The sequence below is a fragment of the Urtica dioica genome, chromosome 4 (genome assembly GCF_054948205.1).
Source record: "Urtica dioica subsp. dioica isolate 48M chromosome 4, U.dioica_male_clone48M_v1_H2, whole genome shotgun sequence".
NCBI lineage: Eukaryota > Viridiplantae > Streptophyta > Magnoliopsida > Rosales > Urticaceae > Urtica > Urtica dioica.
This window is the reverse complement of record NC_142759.1, coordinates 8,672,540-8,690,969: the sequence shown is the minus strand read 5'-3', so window position 1 is coordinate 8,690,969 and position 18,430 is coordinate 8,672,540. Positions and strand designations below refer to the sequence as shown.

Here is an 18,430-nt window from a genome sequence, read left to right as displayed (position 1 = left end):
TAACGAGAATCAAACCCGAGTAGCAGCTGGAAAACGTATCATAACTTTAGCTACACAAAACGAAAACCAACGATTCCAAAACCATAACGGAACTAACATCCGTAGCTTTCTAACGACCTATTTTACGACCAATTTCAAGCACCATAGCTATTTGAAAACCTGTCCGCAATTTCGGGTCGCTGCTCAGGAAATTCACAGTTCACAGCTTTAAACACACAACTTCAAAAATTCATAACTAAATCAATACTCAATGGATTTACACGTTCTTGGTCATTTTAGAAAGCTCATAACGTCTACTATCCAAGAAAAATATCAACATAATTCATTTCACAACACAGAAGACCGGATACGTCCGTTTATTCTCAGATTCGAACAAAAAAATTCAATCCAAGAAATCCTTATTCAAACATCAAATCCACAGCATACACATCATCAACCGAGTCTAATAAACGATTAAACACAATAATTTCTCTGAAATCCATCACCAAAGCAAAACCCCAAAATCCAACACTTCATGAACCCTAGATTCAAAAATCCATTTCGGGTTTGAGAAATTCTCACCCAATTCCTGTGAGATTCGGCCTCCTCGGTGGTTTCTCTTTCTTTCCCGGCGTTCCTTTCCCGGTCGGCGGCCACGGCGGCTCGCGGCGGTCCAAGTCTCCTCAACCAAAACGCGCGGGGGAGCTCGGTGTTGGAGCGCGCGTGCGAGAAAGAAGAGAAGTGAAGGAGAATATCTCACCTCACTTGCTATGGAACGGACCTCATCGGCGCGCTCTCTCTTGATTTCCGGTGGCCTTGGGTGAGCTCGCGGCGGCGTTCTCCTTGCCGGAGCGCGCGCGCGGTCCGCATCTCGTCCACGACCCTCGCGGCCTCGTCGAGTCGGTCGGCCCGGCCGAGGAGCTGCGGCGGCCCCGCCGTGAACCGCTTCGCCGCCGCCAGGAGCGCCTTCACCGCCGCCGCCAGGAGAGAGAGAGAGAGAGATGACGAGTTGGAGAGAGAGAGAGATGAGGAGTTGGAGAGAGAGAGAGAAACGTGAGTGAAAAAAAAAGCAAAAACACCTAAAAGTTGTTTTTGAAAATCCTTCACAAAATTAAAATACAACTTGAAAATTTTTCAAAATTTTTTTTTCAATTGAAAAACAAACACGTTTTACTTTTTTGTAAAACAAAAAGCAAAAACAAAAACTAAAAAACACTTTCCGGATGAGCAACCAAACATGACCTAACTCTCCTTATTTCCCCTTTTTTCACAATGTCAAATAATTTTTTATTCAATCAAATTAAAAACTTTTTGATGTAGCTCCAAACTCAAATCAACACTTCACAGCTCGGCGGAGGTAGATTTGCTTATCTCGTCATGTGTTGCATATTTGACGGCCATAATGGGTTTCGAAGCTTTTACGTCGAGTCGAAAATTACAATTTAAAGCTTTTGCTGTAATTAAGTGAAACATGTCAACAAAGAGATGATCAAGAGGAGAAGCTGATTGGTTGCACGGAAGGTGTTTGATAAAAGTTCACAAATTAAACCCACAAAAAAAAGTTTGCACATTTCATCTGTCTCTCTCTCTCTCTCTCATCAGCCGAATATGAGGTTTACACGGGAGTTGAAGAGCCGTATAGTGTGGACGATCAGCTTCCATGCCCTCTCCGGCATCAGCGGCATGGTCTCCAAAACTTTTGTAAAATCAAAGGGCAGACCCACGTAGCCCATGAGGGGTGGACCTCTATAAATACCTCATTTTACATGTTAATTTCTTAAATACTTATAATTTGTAGAATTTTATAACTATCTCATTTATTTTTATAAAATTCTAAAATTACCTTATTTGTTTTGATTTTAAAATAATTTTGCTGAAACTATAAATTACTAATAAAAAAAATGAAACTATAAAGATTATTAAATAAGTCTAATAGTACTATAATTTCAAGATAAAACTATAAAATAATGAGATATGACATTCTTAAAATAAACGATATGAGAAGCGATTTAGTACTTTTTATTAGTTTTAAACGTAATAAAAATAATTTTTTAATTGTGTTTATTTTGTCAAAATTATCATATTTTTACGCGTGTTTTTGGATCTAACTTTAACGTTTCAAGTACTACCGTAGATATGATTTCTTAACATTGAGTATTTTTCCTACAACTTTTTAAATATGAGAATTAAACTATTACAAATAAATAACATTGAGTATTTTTGTCGCTGTAACAATTCATTAATAATAAGTATTATGCTTGGGCACTCACACAAAATCTGACATGTAGACATGGTAAATTAATTCTAGACCATAATCACTTGCGTATATATTAGTTACTTAACCAATATCTACCAACAGTAAATAACTGTTTAGACTAAATGTTGTTTAGAGATACTTTACAATTTAAAGATCACTTTTTTTTTTCGATAGCAAATATATGAAACGTTACTTTTAAGACCACTATTAGCATTCTTGATGTTAAAAAGACACGCGGATATAAGATTTTATAAGAATGACTATGTCAGTATATAAACCCAAAAAATATTAAATAAATATATTGGATAATAATTATTACAGAATATTATTATTATGATAGTATATTACATAGTTATTAGACATTATTATAGAATATTTTGTTAACCATTATACTACTATGTATGTGTATAAATACCCATCATCGTGTGAATGAGAAATACAACAATTCTTCTTCAAAACTTGTCTGATAACATGGTATCAGAGCAGCGAAATTAGTCATTCCACAGCTCAGAAAATTTGCTCAAAATCACTTCCATTTTTTTTCTCAGAAACTTCAGAAAATTCCCAAATTTCAAACCCTTATTTCCATATTCAAATTTTGTATCAAAATCACTTATCTCACTAATCTCTTAATCTCACCACCCTCCTAAAACGACCTAGCATCAAATTCCGATCAAGTCTGTACCGATCGACGACCCAGAAGCCGCCACACGCTCCGTCACACGCGGTCACGCGCCGACGTCCTCCGCCGCGCGTGCAGTCCACGCGCCCACCTGCCACCGTCGTTTCCCGTTCCTGTTATTTTCTGCTGCCTCGTCTACATCTTCTCAACCAATTCGACTGGTTTATTTCAATTTCTTAGCTCCCGGAACAAGTTTTTTGCCTTTATTTCTTTCCCTGGTTTATTTCTCTCTGTAACTTAGAAAGTCTGAAAATTATTTAGATTTCTAATTCATTCTCATCTCTGTACGAGAGAATTAGTTTGTATCTCGAAAAAAAAAAACAGCACGTGTATTGATTATTAAAATTAAAAAAACGACCGAAAATAAGGCCATCAATGTGTCGGAAATCGTTCCGATACTCTCGAAGATCACGGACCACAAGTTGAGTGGTTCTAACTATCTCGATTGGAGCAAAACCATCCTTTTATTCCTCCGGAGTATCGACAAAGATGATCATCTAACCGATACGGCTCCAAGTGACGAGTCAAAGCAAGCATGGCTTCGCGAAGATGCTCGTCTTTTCCTCCAAATCCATAACTCCATCGGTAGTGAGGTAATTGGTCTTGTTAATCACTGCGAGTTCGTCAAAGAACTAATGGACTATTTAGATTTCCTTTATTCTGGAAAAGGGAATCTCTCTCGCATGTTCGATGTATGCAAAGCTTTCTATAGGGCTGAAAAACAGGACCAATCTCTCACCACCTACTTTATGGAGTTCAAGAAGATCTACGAAGAGCTCAACATGTTGCTGCCCTTCAGTGCCGATGTGAAAGTTCAGCAACAGCAGCGAGAGCAAATGGCCATTATGAGTTTTCTTGCGGGACTACCTTCGACCTTTGATGCTGCAAGGTCCCAGATCATCTCTGGCTCCGATATTTCCTCTCTCCAGGAGGTGTTCAGTCACGTCCTTCGCACCGAGGGAACCCCGTCTAACCCTGCTAGCGGAGCCTTACTATCACGAAATACATATGGCTCAAGTCGTCCTGCTACCTACAAACCTGGAGGCTCGAGAAATCCTGAATCTCGTCCTAAAGATACTGCCGCAATCACTTGTAACTATTGCAAGAAACCAGGTCACACCATACAAGAGTGCAGAAAACTTCAGTACAAGAATCAGAAGAACCAGTCAGCTCATGTTGCATCCTCTTCGGACACCTCAGTTCGTATCCCTGCTGACGAGTATGCCAAATTTTCCGAGTATCGGGAATCACTAAGGACTTCAAAACCCTCTGTCACTGCCATTGCCAAATCAGGTAATCCGAATGCATGTCTTCTATCCTCATCCTCCAAATGGGTCATTGATTTTGGTGCCACAGATCATATGATAGGTAATTCGAAACTCTTCTCCACCCTTACACATCATGCCCCTGCATCCACTGTTACTTTAGCCAATGGATCTCCTTCCAATGTTATTGGTTCTGGCACCATCACACCTACCCCTTCTTTGTCATTATCCCATGTCTTGCATTTACCCGACTTATCTTTTAACCTCTTGTTTGTTAGTCAACTCACAAAAACATTAAATTGTTCAATCTCATTTTTTTCCCGACTCTTGTGTTTTTCAGGATCTCATGACGAAACGGACTATTAGTAAAGGACATGAATCTGGGGGTCTCTAAATCCTCGACACATCAAAATCCATTGCTTGCCCGAGTGTCACATCCGCCCTTGAAGAACATTGTCGTTTAGGCCACCCTTCGCTTCCTCTTCTCAAGCTACTCTGTCCTCAGTTTCGCTATGTTTCCTCATTAGACTGTGAGTCTTGTCAGTTTGCTAAACATCATCACATTGGTTCTAGTCCTAGGGTCAATAAGCGATCTAGCGCTCCGTTTGAGTTAGTCCACTCAGATGTTTGGGGTCCTTGTCCTGTTGTGTCCAAACCGGGTTTTCGATACTTTGTTACTTTTGTAGATGATTTTTCTCGTTTAACCTGGTTATTTTTAATGAAAAATCGTTCAGAATTATTCCCATTGTTTTGTTCATTTTGTGCTGAGATCCGTACTCAATTCAATATCTCTATTCCCACCCTTCGCAGTGATAATGCCAAAGAATACATGTCTAGTCAATTCCAAAATTACATGACCCAAAATGGCATTCTACATGAAACATCTTGTGTTGATACTCTGTCCCAAAATGGAGTTGCTGAACGCAAAAACCAACATCTTCTTGAAACTGCACGAGCCTTGCTATTTCAAACAGGTGTCCCAAAATGTTTTTGGGCAGATGCTATCTCTACTGCATGTTTTCTTATCAATCGTATGCCATCATCTGTTCTTCAAGGTGCGATTCCATACAAAACACTGTTTCCTCAAAAGCCTTTGTTCCCAGTTAATCCGAAAATCTTTGGTAGTACATGTTTTGTTCGGGATGTTCGTCCAGGTCTCACAAAGTTAGATCCGAAATCCTTAAAGTGTGTGTTTTTAGGATACTCTCGTCTTCAAAAAGGGTATCGATGTTACTGTCCTGGTCTTCAAAGGTATCTTGTGTCTATCGATGTCACCTTTCTGGAACACTTACCATACTTTACATCTGAGAAACCAACCTTGCCACCTCCCGAGGACGATGATCTTTTAGTCTATTCCATTACTTCACAAGACGTTCCATCTCCCTCACAGGTACCACCTCCCTTAGCACCCGACTCCACAGACACCATAACACCTGACTCCACAGACACCATAGCACCTGACTCCATAAACACCACTGAACCTACTCCTAGCGTTGCACCTCATCCTCCTCCGATTAAGATCTACACTCGTCGTATCCGTCCGGTACCACACACGCTCATTGATCCTCCAGAGACATGTCCTACACCGGGTCCTTCGTCATCAGATCCACCTCCGATCGATGATCTTCCCATTGCATTACGCAAAGGTAAACGACAGTGTACTTACCCCATCTCTTCCTCTATCTCATATAATCTTTTGTCATCCTCCTCATATGCCTTTGTTTCATCCATCGACTCTATCACCATTCCTAAAACTGTTCGTGAGGCATTAGATCATCCAGGTTGGCTGAAAGCAATGACAGAGGAAATGAATGCCTTAGATGACAATGGTACTTGGGAGTTGGTTACTCTTCCTTCAGGGAAACGGGCAATTGGATGTAAATGGGTCTTTACGGTCAAAATGAATCCAGATGGCACGATTGCTCGATTGAAGTCGCTAAAGGCTTTGCCCAGACATACGACGTTGACTATTCCGATACCTTCTCTCATGTTGCCAAGTTGACATCCATCCGACTCTTCATCTCCTTGGCAGCAACTCATGACTGGCACCTTCACCAACTTGACATAAAGAATGCATTTCTACACGGAGACCTACATGAAGAAGTGTATATGGAGCAACCTCCTGGTTTTGTTGCTCAGGGGGAGTGTGGCCATGTCTGTCGTCTTCGAAAAACGTTGTATGGGCTGAAACAAAGCCATCGTGCTTGGTTCAGAAGGTTTAGTCATGCCCTTGAAGAGTTTGGGCTTCGAAAGAGCAAATCTGACCACTCTGTATTTTTCAAGAGCACAAAAGATGGTGTCATTCTCCTAGTTGTTTATGTTGACGACATAGTAATTACATGGAGTGATACTACTGGCATTTCGTCTCTCAAAGCATTCCTCCACACTCAGTTCCAAACAAAAGACTTGGGAACGCTAAAATACTTCTTGGGTGGTGAAGTATCGAGAAGCAAAAAAGGCATATACTTATCGCAAAGGAAGTATGTACTTGATTTGCTTTCCGAAACAGGAAAATTAGGTGCCAGACCATGCAGTGCCCCAATGACTCCCAACATGCAGCTTACTAAGGAGGGAGAACCAATGGATGATCCTGAAAAATATAGAAGATTGGTTGGCAAGTTGAATTACCTCACCGTTACTCGCCCAGTCATTGCATACTCCGTCAACATAGTGAGCCAATTCTTGGCGTCTCCGACAGTTGACCATTGGGTAGCATTAGAGCAGATCTTGTGTTACTTGAAAGGAGCACCAGGACGTGGGATCCTATACTCAAATCATGGTCATACTCAAATTGAATGCTTTACAGATGCAGACTATGGAGGGTCCAAGATGGATAGAAGATCGACTACTGGTTATTGCATCTTTGTCGGGGGAAACTTGGTCTCATGGAAGAGCAAGAAGCAACATGTCGTATCGCGGTCCAGTGCTGAGTCAGAATACAGAGCCATGGCACAAGGAACGTGTGAGATTATGTGGATACATCAGCTATTGATAGAGTTAAGTTTCGACGTCACTTTGCCAGCAAAATTAAGGTGCGACAATCAAGCTGCCATCCATATCGCATCCAATCCAGTATTCCACGAGAGAACGAAACACATTGAGATCGACTGTCACTTTGTTCGCGAGAAGATTCAACAAGGCTTGATTTCCACATCATATGTAAAGACAGACGATCAAATAGGAGATATTTTCACAAAAGCGCTTAATGGAGTTCGGGTCGGATATCTTTGTAACAAGCTGGGCATGATTAACATATATGCTCCAGCTTGAGGGGGAGTATTACAGAATATTATTATTATGATAGTATATTACATAGTTATTAGACATTATTATAGAATATTTTGTTAACCATTATACTACTATGTATGTGTATAAATACCCATCATCGTGTGAATGAGAAATACAACAATTCTTCTTCAAAACTTGACTGATAACAATAATAATAATAATAAACGAACATTTTAGAGTCTCGGTTTGATATTGAGTCAATTTCTCCAAAAAAAAATTCTTTTAATATTTCATATAATCAAACTTTTTTCAACTAATTATCAGAATTAAACTTTTAATATTACTTCATTTCAATCGCATATTAATCACTCTATTAATTTATTATGTCAATAATAATCTTATTAAATATTATATTATTTTTCTACATAAAAAAATATAATTAATTTATGTTAATACTGCAAAATTAATATAAAAAAATATCCCTAAAAAATAAACATATTTTGGGATAACATTTATAAAATAAAGATTACATAAACATTACATTTCATAGGTAAAATTAAATACTTAAAAAAATTAAAGAAAAATGAAACTCGCACATGAAAAACAAAACACAAAAACGTTGATACTAGTATTATTTTTATTATAATTGGCGTGCATTTTATTTGATATGTATTGTGTTTAATTAATGCTATGTATTTTATTAGTGTTACCTTACTTACTCCTTTTTAATTATTGATAAGTGATTTATTTTTATAAATTATTTAAATATGGTCAAAATTATAAATTATTTTTTGTTTGGGGATGAATTGCAATTAAAAATTTTGTTGCACCAAAATGGTGTTGATGAATAGTTTCACGCTAGATTTGGTCTACACTATTCACCGCACCATTTTCACCACTATTTAGGTGTAAAAAATATAGTGGGTTGGAGTAAAACAAACACTAAGGTCATGTTTGGTTCTTATCTCAAAAACAGTTTTTGAGTTGAAAAATTTGAAAACAAAAAGTGAAAATGTGTTTGTTTAATTTTTTTGGAAAAATTGTTTTGTAAAAAAGTAAAGAAAACTGAAAACAAATAAAAGGTGTTTTTGGAAAAAAATTTCTTCTCTTCTCTCCTCCTTCTCCTCATCTTCTCTTTTCATTTCTTCAAAAACAAAAATGAAAACTGTACCAAACACTTTTTTCAGTTTTTTCACTTTCTCAAAAACAAAAATGAAAACTGTACCAAACAGCTTTTTGAAAACAACTCCAAAATAATTTTTCAGTACAACTACAAAAATTAGGAAATAGAAAACAAAAACTTTTTGAGTTAACTACCAAACACAACCTAAATGTGTCACTTTTCAAACCAATTTGATGTGAGTTGCTCTAATAGAGCTTTGACTTTCTTTTTTTTTTTTTTTTTTTTTTTATGATGATAAATCTTTGATTGTTTGAAGTATTAACAATAATTGCGCTTGTGTGCCATATTTTTCTTATTCCACCGAAGTAAAAAAATAGTAAAATGAAAAAGTCAGAATATATACACTTCAACGTAGAAGATATTAGAGCGTCTTTAGTGGTTTAGGTGAGGGACTTGCTAATAATTTAAATAAAATTGGAGCTAATAGTTCTACCATTATTTTATGTTATGGTTATTTGCTTGGTAGAGCAAAATAGTTCCAACAAAATCAATGGCCCCCACTATTTTTTCAATAAGTGGGAATTGAATAAAAAATTATATATATATATATATATATATATATATATATATATATAATTGACATGTGGGAAATACTCAAGCAAGAGAGTGATATTTTCTTACCATTGAGATGATTGTTGTTTATATAAGTTCTAACTTAAGAAGCTTATGTGGTAAACGAAGCTAATGTGGTATTAGATTACCATTAAAAATGCTCTAACTCCCCACAAATGGAATGATTGTTTTGTATGAATCCCCGTAAATAGTAGTACATAAAAAGTGTAAGATTTCCATACAACTATGGCCAACCAATATTGATTTGACTCGTTCGAGGGAATAAATAAAGGGAAGATATGATGCATTTTTTTTATGGGGTGTGTAAATAATATGATTTTAGAGCAACTTCAATACTAAGAAATGTTCATTCATAACACATTATCAAAATTAATATATTTTATTAAATATCAATTTTATATTATTAAAGGACAATATTTCCACAAAATACTCCAATCTGAGCATTCCTAAAAGTTGTCCACTATAATATTATTTTGATGCATATATTTCTTTTTTATTTTATTTTTTATATTCACTTTATATTACAGTAGTGAGCAGCTATGCTCTATATATGAGCATCATTGTCCTAATGATTATGTCACTATAAATTGTCCACAATGCAGTAGCAATTTAATGTGCTTTTCACCTAAACTCCTCCTAAACATGAGCAATCCTCATTGGAGTTGCTTTTACGCAACACTGAAAATATATATATATATATATATATATATATATATATATATTTTGTTTAGAACATTGTAAAAAAATGTAGCGTTTTTCTATGACATTGTCAAATATATATATTGACATCACAGCTATCGATCGGCGGGAATCGAGGTTGATGTCGCCGAAGATGGACTTGTAAGCCGGATTAAAGAGCGTTTTTCGGTCAGCGTTTTTGAACGTCATTGGAGCTCTCTTTACCAAGCTCATCTTCACCAAGAAAATTTGTTGGTAGTTACAAATATGGGTTTGAGTTTATATATATATATATATATATATATATATATATATATATATATATAGAGAGAGAGAGAGAGAGAGAGAGAGAGTACACGCAACTGACAGAGCATTGAGCATTTGGATGAACGATATGGAGAAGAGAACCTCGCACGACATTGGAACTGGCTCAGTCGTAGACCTTCTTCCTCACCAATTCTAAATTGTTGTGTCATGGCATCACATAGTTAAATTCCAACCCTAAGATTTTGGTTTCTTTTTGTATAATTTGAAATTTGGTGGCATAAATGCTTGCTTTGCTTGAGAGGAGGAGGACTAGGCCGGAGAGGAGGTTCCTGAGGGTGGTTTGAGACCATTCAAAGCCGTCGGTACGACACAATGCTAGTTGTTTTTCACGTTGACAAAAACGTGTCAATTCAACTGAATGTTGTTAAAATAAAATAAAATAAAAAGACAAAAAGCTAAAATAAAACCAACACCAATTATTACGGGAAAAAGATCAAAATTTTAAAAATCAAGGGAAAAATTTTCATCGCTAACGTATTTTAAGGAACATATATATCATTAATTTTTTTTATATAACCTTAAAAAAAAAGTTTTGTTTGAAGATTTTTTGAGAAAATTTTCATAAATTCAAGATTTTTTTAGTACGTCACGAAATTCATGATTCTTTTATAACATTGTCACAAATTCTTAAAACATATTTAAGTTTCGTTAGAATAATTAGTACAACATTATCAAAACAATTAAAAAATGACAATTTTTTACAATGTTAGTCAAATCTCCGACTCGTTGGAAGATTTTTTTTTTTTTTTTCACATTATTTTCAATAAATACTACGAGTATGAAAAAAACCCACATCCAAGAAAAAACAAAACTGAATGTCCAAAATATCTTAACCACACCCGTTTCAACTTAGACAAAACAGTAGTTATGTGATTGTCGTTGACCACACTTAGTAACATCTTACTCTATTTTTCAAACATTTAAACATTCCAAAAAATTAAAAATTAACGAAAGTTATTGGCAACCGTTGATGACCAAGATGACCGAGCGAAGACATTTCACAGCGATGGAGCCAGTAGATCTCAGATGAGCTTCAGTGCATGAGAGAGAGAGAGAGAGAGAGAGAGAGAGAGAGAGAGAGAATTCTCGTTGGAAGTTTTTATTGGCAGAAGATTTTTATGTTTGATAACATAAAACAATTTCGTCGATCGAAGTTAAATAAACCAAACCCGTGGCATGAAGAACCTCATTTGTATGTCATTGCTACTTAAAAGTGAAGTAACATGGAAACAGCAAGAAATTAAAACGTGGTTGATAAAGATGTTCACGAACAAAGCTTGCTAAACTCAAAGAACAAAGATAAAAGACGAAATTTCAGCAGGTAGCTAGAGAATGAAACTTTTGAAAAAATATTTTGGATTTTAATTAGTAAATAGATGCTAAATTTTAGAAAATTAGTTAAATTTTATTTTCAAAAATCAATTTGATTACTTTATTGATAAAGTTGTACTATGCACAAATTTTTTTGGACAATTAGGTCACTAGTCCAATAGCCCACATCTTCTAAAAAAAATAGCTAAAATTTCATTTTATTAGTAAAATATTCCATCAAACCGATCAAACCGAACTAAATACTAAATTCAATTTACTATTTTAGTTTATTTAATTTACTTCTACTTGAACTGTTTTTTAAATAAAATGAAACTTTAACTATAATCTTGATTATAAAAGAAGTTATGAGATTTACTAATTGCAACAAATTCTTCTAATAATAATCATAATAAGGGTGTAAATTGTCACATAAAAATGCGAACTAAATTTTCAAAAATAATTTCAGCTCTAAGATTATTGTAAAAACAAAAATGATTTTATGTGAAACTCAAATTCATGTGGAACTAGTTTATTCATCACGATCGACCCAACTACAACTACAAGGTCCAGCCCCAATATTTTTGTTTTTGCAATCAATATCACTTATCTTTAAAATAAAAAATATATATATATATATATATATAATATATATGCACTTTTGTATAGTCCATACTTGAAATACAATGATTTTTTAAAGAAAAAGAAAGAAAGTCTTATGAAAATGGATTTAGCGTGAAAATGAATTCCCAAATTGCTTTTAACTAAAATAGTAATTAAATGTTCGACACATTATTCAATCCCTATATTGTTACAAAAAACAATAATAACATCAGTAGTACATGATGATCTTTAAAAATAAGAGTACTAATTTGCTAGGGTCGTCATATAAAACTTATTGCAGAATCTTTTTAGTTTAAATTTTTTTTATGTAAAAGTGAAGCATTTTTAAAAGGAAAAGATGGAAGAGGCATAAATGCTTCACATTCTCAAAATAGGGGCACAATGCCATGTCACTCATATCTTCATAGTTCAATTATATATATATATATATTATAAAAAAACCCGATACCTTCTATATTGTAGCATTATTTTTGTTCTAAATTAATTAAATAAACAATAACTCAAAACTAAAATTTATGGAAGTGAGAACATGACTGTGTGATACTGATAACACAGAAAGATGACTTCGAGGCTAAATTTCCAAGCTCATTAACCAAAGCTAATTAATCACTCAAAATAAACATCTTATAGAACAAAATATTACAACAAGCTTATCAAAACACGGTACAAAAATAATTGCTATACACACGGAACACTCTAAACCAAAAAATAACAATAATCTCAATTGAAAAAAAAAGCGCTCAAAAAAGCCGACCCGAGTAAAAGTGCTCCAACAAAGAGCAACCAAGAAAGATAAATATATCATGCGGAAACAAAAGCAAGTAACACCGAAAAAATTATGCATAATCACTAAAACTACCAACCAATAAATCATAGCCTCAAATAGTGGTACCTAGGATAACCTAGTGGTAATTCCACATCACCTCCTGTGTGGAGGTCGTGGGTTCAATCCCCTTTGCAGCGAAGCTGCCTTCAAAAAAAAAAAAAAAATCATAGCCTCAAATATACACGCAGTCTTCACAAAATAAAAAAGTTAGAAAATCTAGTAGCATTAAATTATGATAGTACCACATTATATATAATAGAGACCACGATATTAAAATCTGACATTTATACAATTTCTGAATCAAATCACAAGTCAAAACCCAATATTAATCAACATTCATTCGATACATTAGCATGAGCATTTAGACATTTTTTTTGTCACCATCACGAGTCAACACATAAAACCTAGGTACATTCATTCTCGTGGTTCAATCATAGACAAATATCATAACAAAAAAGAACATTGAACTACTACGAAGCCCACCAGAGAAGAATATCTAAAAGGCAAAATAAGTCAGTCTCCCAATAAACTCGGGACAATTCAAATGGTGGCACAGCATATAAAATTGTCATGATAAACATGCAAGTTATAAAGGCCTACATAGCAAAACACAATACATAAATAATTATTTTAAGTTTTAGAAGATAATTGAATTCAAACGACAGCAGATCATAGCTCAGTATATGGACTCATTGACCCTCTAGGAACAAAGAAAAAATTACCTTGATCATGTCGATGTTTCATATTTATCACTTCAAAAAGAGTCACGCGTTAGGATTGGGTATTCTAGAGCATCAGATAGTAAATATGTCATACAAAGAATATAAACTCTCATCCTAAGCATAGGTCACAATCCATGATATTTATAACACAAGATAGAGGTGGGACCCTAGAAAAGAGAGAGTGATTTTTGGGATACCCATCAATGTACATGACCAGTAAATAGGAAAGATAAATTATATAATAATTATGGAAACGAACAAAGCCTGATAGAGAGCAAGTAAATAGATATGAAAGTGCAGAGAATTTAGAGCACAGGGCGGTTGACTTTGAAAAGATAATAACAAATAAAGAATAAGCTGAAATTGGTCCCGAAAGTGAAAGAGTCAGTAAATTAGAAGCTATTGCATGAAAGTTTTAGCGATAGATGACAAGAAGAACCGGTGGAAGCTGTACTATGAATGAACAGCCTAGATGGTTTGGAAAGTTATCTTGCAAGAGAGTATAACAAGTTCTCGTGATTTGCATGGGAATCTTGAGCGAAGTCAAGCGCTCAGAATCAACCCACCAGAACTGTCATTTCCGGAGTTTCTGCGTCAAGTAATTCTACCACTCCACGCTCTACATGAGATAGTACAATTCCCACATATATTATCTCTGTAAAAAGAATACATTGAAGCAGGCATAAAATCTTATCAAATACTATGAAATGTTAAATATAACCGACCTGATATGGAGGATCATATCTCGCCACCAGGTCTTCAATATTCAACCTGGTTGCATGATATATATATATATATATGGGATCATACCTCTATATTGCAGTCGACTGTAAACATCACTTAAAATAAATAAAAGATAAAAAAAAGGTATAAAAAAAGGAAAATAAAATAAATAATGAAACCGAAATAGAAAAGTCAAATAAAAGATTTAGAATATCATACCTCTATGATATTTTATAATGTTCAGACATAAAATATTCATATAACCAAACAATCTACAATGTGACTTGGGTGTTCGAATTCATCACCACCGTCTTCACGCCCAGGATGTTCTGCAAGCTCTCTTAGCTGTCCCAGTTCAACGTCACGATCTACTCAAACAACAATATCTAAACAGCTGGCATAGTAAGACCACCTCATTTCAATTCCTCATTCCCAATTTATTAAAACTTAATAAGCTCCATAAATAACATTGTCCATCATTTAAACCCACCTGAGAGTTTGTTAGTGCTCGCTCGGGTTTTCCTAAGGTCACTCTTGTAGTGATTATGCCAACACCAAAAGTAATTTTGCCATGCTATATTTATTCTTCCAACCAAACAAACTTGGTATAATATTTGTTTGGCGTATCTTGCAAGTAGAGAGACGATGGAAAATGTGAAACTTATGTGCACATAAATAAGATTCATATACATCAATGGCTTGGTATACGAGGTCTGAACAACCCAATTAGCATTTCGGAAGTGTGAAATAATATATTTCAATGGTGAAAACAGAGCACTCAAATGAAACGACAACATATTTTCAAAGACTCCCCTTCAATGCCAACCACTTTGATCACATATCGCAATCACAACGCGCTAATAAAACAACAAAAACCTTCCTACAATTACTATTCCGAAATCCATCAGAACGAGAGTGCCATGAGTTGAAAGGATTTTGCTAGCTTTGGTAAAAGAATCACAAGCCTTGTAAAAACGCTTTATTCAAATTTCATAAAAAGTTGGCCCTAGTAAAATTCAGATTCGGAAGTATGGAAGTAACATATACCTGAACAAAGCAAAACGGATGAGATGAAGAACCAAGCATGGCTGACCAAACCAGAAATATATGTCTGACCCCTAGACAAGTGGAGTCCCTGCACCACGTCAGCCTCTATGATTTTAAGAGCCATCTTTGTCAACATGGACTGATAAATATTATACTCTGAAGGCTAAAGATATTCTGCAATCCATTATATATATCCATGATGTTTTCTTTTCATTTTCTTTTTGAATCATTAGCTTGAACATCTCAAAACCTGTAAAGAGAGAAGGGATTTTGCTTATTTTAAGAAGAGTCAAAGTGCCCAGAATATGCTTGCCATCCTGAAAAGAGAAGCAACAACAATTTGAAATTTCAATCAGATTCTTTTAGCTCAAAACATAGATGAGAATTACATATATATAATTATACCTGTGCCGTTCAGCAGCAGGAAGGTAACGAACGATGGCCAGAGAACAGCACTGCCAATAGTATTGAGAAGCAAATCATGGCACCGATTAAGATCTCAAAGTAAGAAAACAATAATTAAAGCAAGTGCAGATAGAAATGATACACTACCTTACTCCAACAACTAACTCGAAGTCATCTTCCAGTGAACTTTTGATGTACTTTTGGAAGTCAAATCTTGTCCCATGAGATAAGTGAAACTGTAACTGCGGTATCATCAGCCAAGGAAAATTGGACAAACGGCACAAAAAGTTGCGGAAATTTCAACAACCAAAAACTCACCGTTATAAAGCATCCCTGGAAAATATGTAAGCTTCATTGCCTTGCATTATATCAACACAAAATTTATTTAGTTCTTTTCCTTGCACTAACAAAAAATATAGTCAAATTTCTTTTTCCACACTCAACTTTGTATTTTTTTTTAAAAAATGAACTAGTTAAAAATTCTTAAAATGTAGAAGAAGACGAGAATTCTGGTCCAGAAATGTGCCTCACAAATAACATCTCATAAGCAAGTCAGAATCTTGAAGAATCTACGGTGAAAAAGACGTGTTCGTTATTACAAGAACGACACTGCACTTTATTCCCTTATCTAATTCATAATGAAACGAAAAAAAAAAATCGCAATTGGATGACTTACCATCCGTAATTCATAATCATGAGTAGATGTTTCCTGCTCCCATTTCTTCCATCCACAAATCTGAGAAAACAGCAAAACGGTCACTTACTTCTTGTTTTACACAAATATAAGTTTTGTCTGCTAATTGAATAATATATATATATATATATATATATATATATATATATATAAACCATACCTTTATTCTCCCGAGCATCGTTGTAACACCACTGAACATCACATGAAATAACGCTAAGAAGAAAATGAGAATGTACAACTGGTGCAGCCCATTTACAAAAATAAGTGGCGCACATTAATTACAATAATAGCAAAAATCTTCATTCATTTTTTATTTTAGTCAGAGAGTGGACTGTAAGCCTAATCGAGCCATTCAAGTTCACAAGATATTACATGTTTTTTCAATCGATCTCATGAGCGTGTTGGTTTCTTTTTCCAATCAAATAGTAGAGACTTAAATGATTGCAATGTAGGACTAATTGGAAGTCAAGAGCAGCAAAACAAAGCCCAGAATCATCAGCTTTGGGAAATCGAAACACCCAAAATCACATCATCAGAATTCACATAACTCAATATCAGCTCTGAAAAAAGAGAGCAGAACTAAGTGAAATCTACCTGCAGTTACATTCTCGAGAGCTTAACAGAGCTCAATATCAGCTCTGAAAAAAGAGAGAAGAACTCAGTGAAATCTACCTGCTTTTACAAACTCAAGAGCTTCAAACAGAGCTCTCTTATGCCTCTCAATGAACCACTTAAATGAATATAGTTTAACAATAATCTCAAAAAATGATAACAAAACTAAAATATAACCACTACTCATTCGCCAGTTCAATTTTATAGGTCAATATAATACACCCTGTAACCCAAGAGAGCAAATGAGGTTAATTTAATCAGACTTGCTTTTTTTTTTTTAAGTAGTGTAAAATTTAGTCAACTATACTCTTTGTAAGAATATCAAATACACAAAACAAACTAAATTTCCTTTCAAAACAGTAAAAAAAACTAAACAACATCATTTCCCAGCATCAGATAGAAACACAGTAAGAACTTACAGCTCCGATGTTGTGATGGACTTTCTCTAAGACAATGGAGATGATGACAAACCCAAAACCCAAATCATTTCCCAGCATCAGAAAGAAACTAAGAACTTACAGCTCCGATGTTGTGATGGACTTTCTCCAAGACAATGGAGATGATGATTATGACGGCACAAACTTTGGCGACCGCCCAGGTTGGCGTCCAATCGAGCTTCCCCAACTGACCCATCATCTCCGTCTCCGCCGTGGCGTTCCGACCAAACTCCGAGCACAGCAACAAATATGACAATCCATATCCCATTTTAAACAAATATACATCAATGACTGATATTTAAAAAAAAAAAAAAAAATTAACAAAAATACTTACCTTCAATATGCAAAGTTGGAAAATGGTCCGCTGTTTTTTGACCGTCAAACTATGGCCAATTCAGGATTGCATGAACGTTTGCTAGGAGGAGATGTAATTGTGCACCAACACTATAAAATGTTACAACCATCTTTTAGAGAGAATAAAAGTTAATGATAGAGAGAGGGAGAGAGGACCGAGAAAACATAAAAGTAGACTTACAGGAAGCATATCAGATAGTTGATCACGAGGCATCTAATCTGGATTTTGAGAAAGTGGTTAAATAATCAAATTAGAAACATAACCAAACCATATGAATCCATGCTTTCTATCTTCCAATTTAGTGGAGCACACAATATCAGAGCTTGGTTATAAACCAGAGAAGACTCAAATTCGAACAAAAAATTTATAATTTGGAATAATCTATATACACCAATTTTTTCACTGGCGTATCTGAATCCACCGCCACTGTCTCTTTCGGCCCGTGATGATCAGATAGCATGAAATGAAAGTGAAAATAGAAGAAGAAAAACAGACAATCATAAAA

The 18,430-nt window shown here is 35.0% G+C and overlaps 1 long non-coding RNA gene across 2 annotated transcripts; it reads right to left on the bottom strand.

The window, feature by feature from the left end:
• Window positions 1-15,830: 15,830 nt before the first annotated feature.
• Window positions 15,831-18,222, bottom strand: LOC149400092 (uncharacterized). Of its 2 annotated transcripts, XR_016296593.1 has the most exons (4): window positions 18,106-18,222; window positions 16,146-18,014; window positions 15,975-16,063; window positions 15,831-15,877 (listed from the first exon to the last, which is right to left on the bottom strand). It is a non-coding gene; the product is annotated as an uncharacterized LOC149400092 (long non-coding RNA). The 2 variants fall into 2 exon arrangements; XR_016296592.1 differs by having other exon boundaries at window positions 15,975-18,014.
• Between the last annotated feature and the right edge of the window lie 208 nt (window positions 18,223-18,430).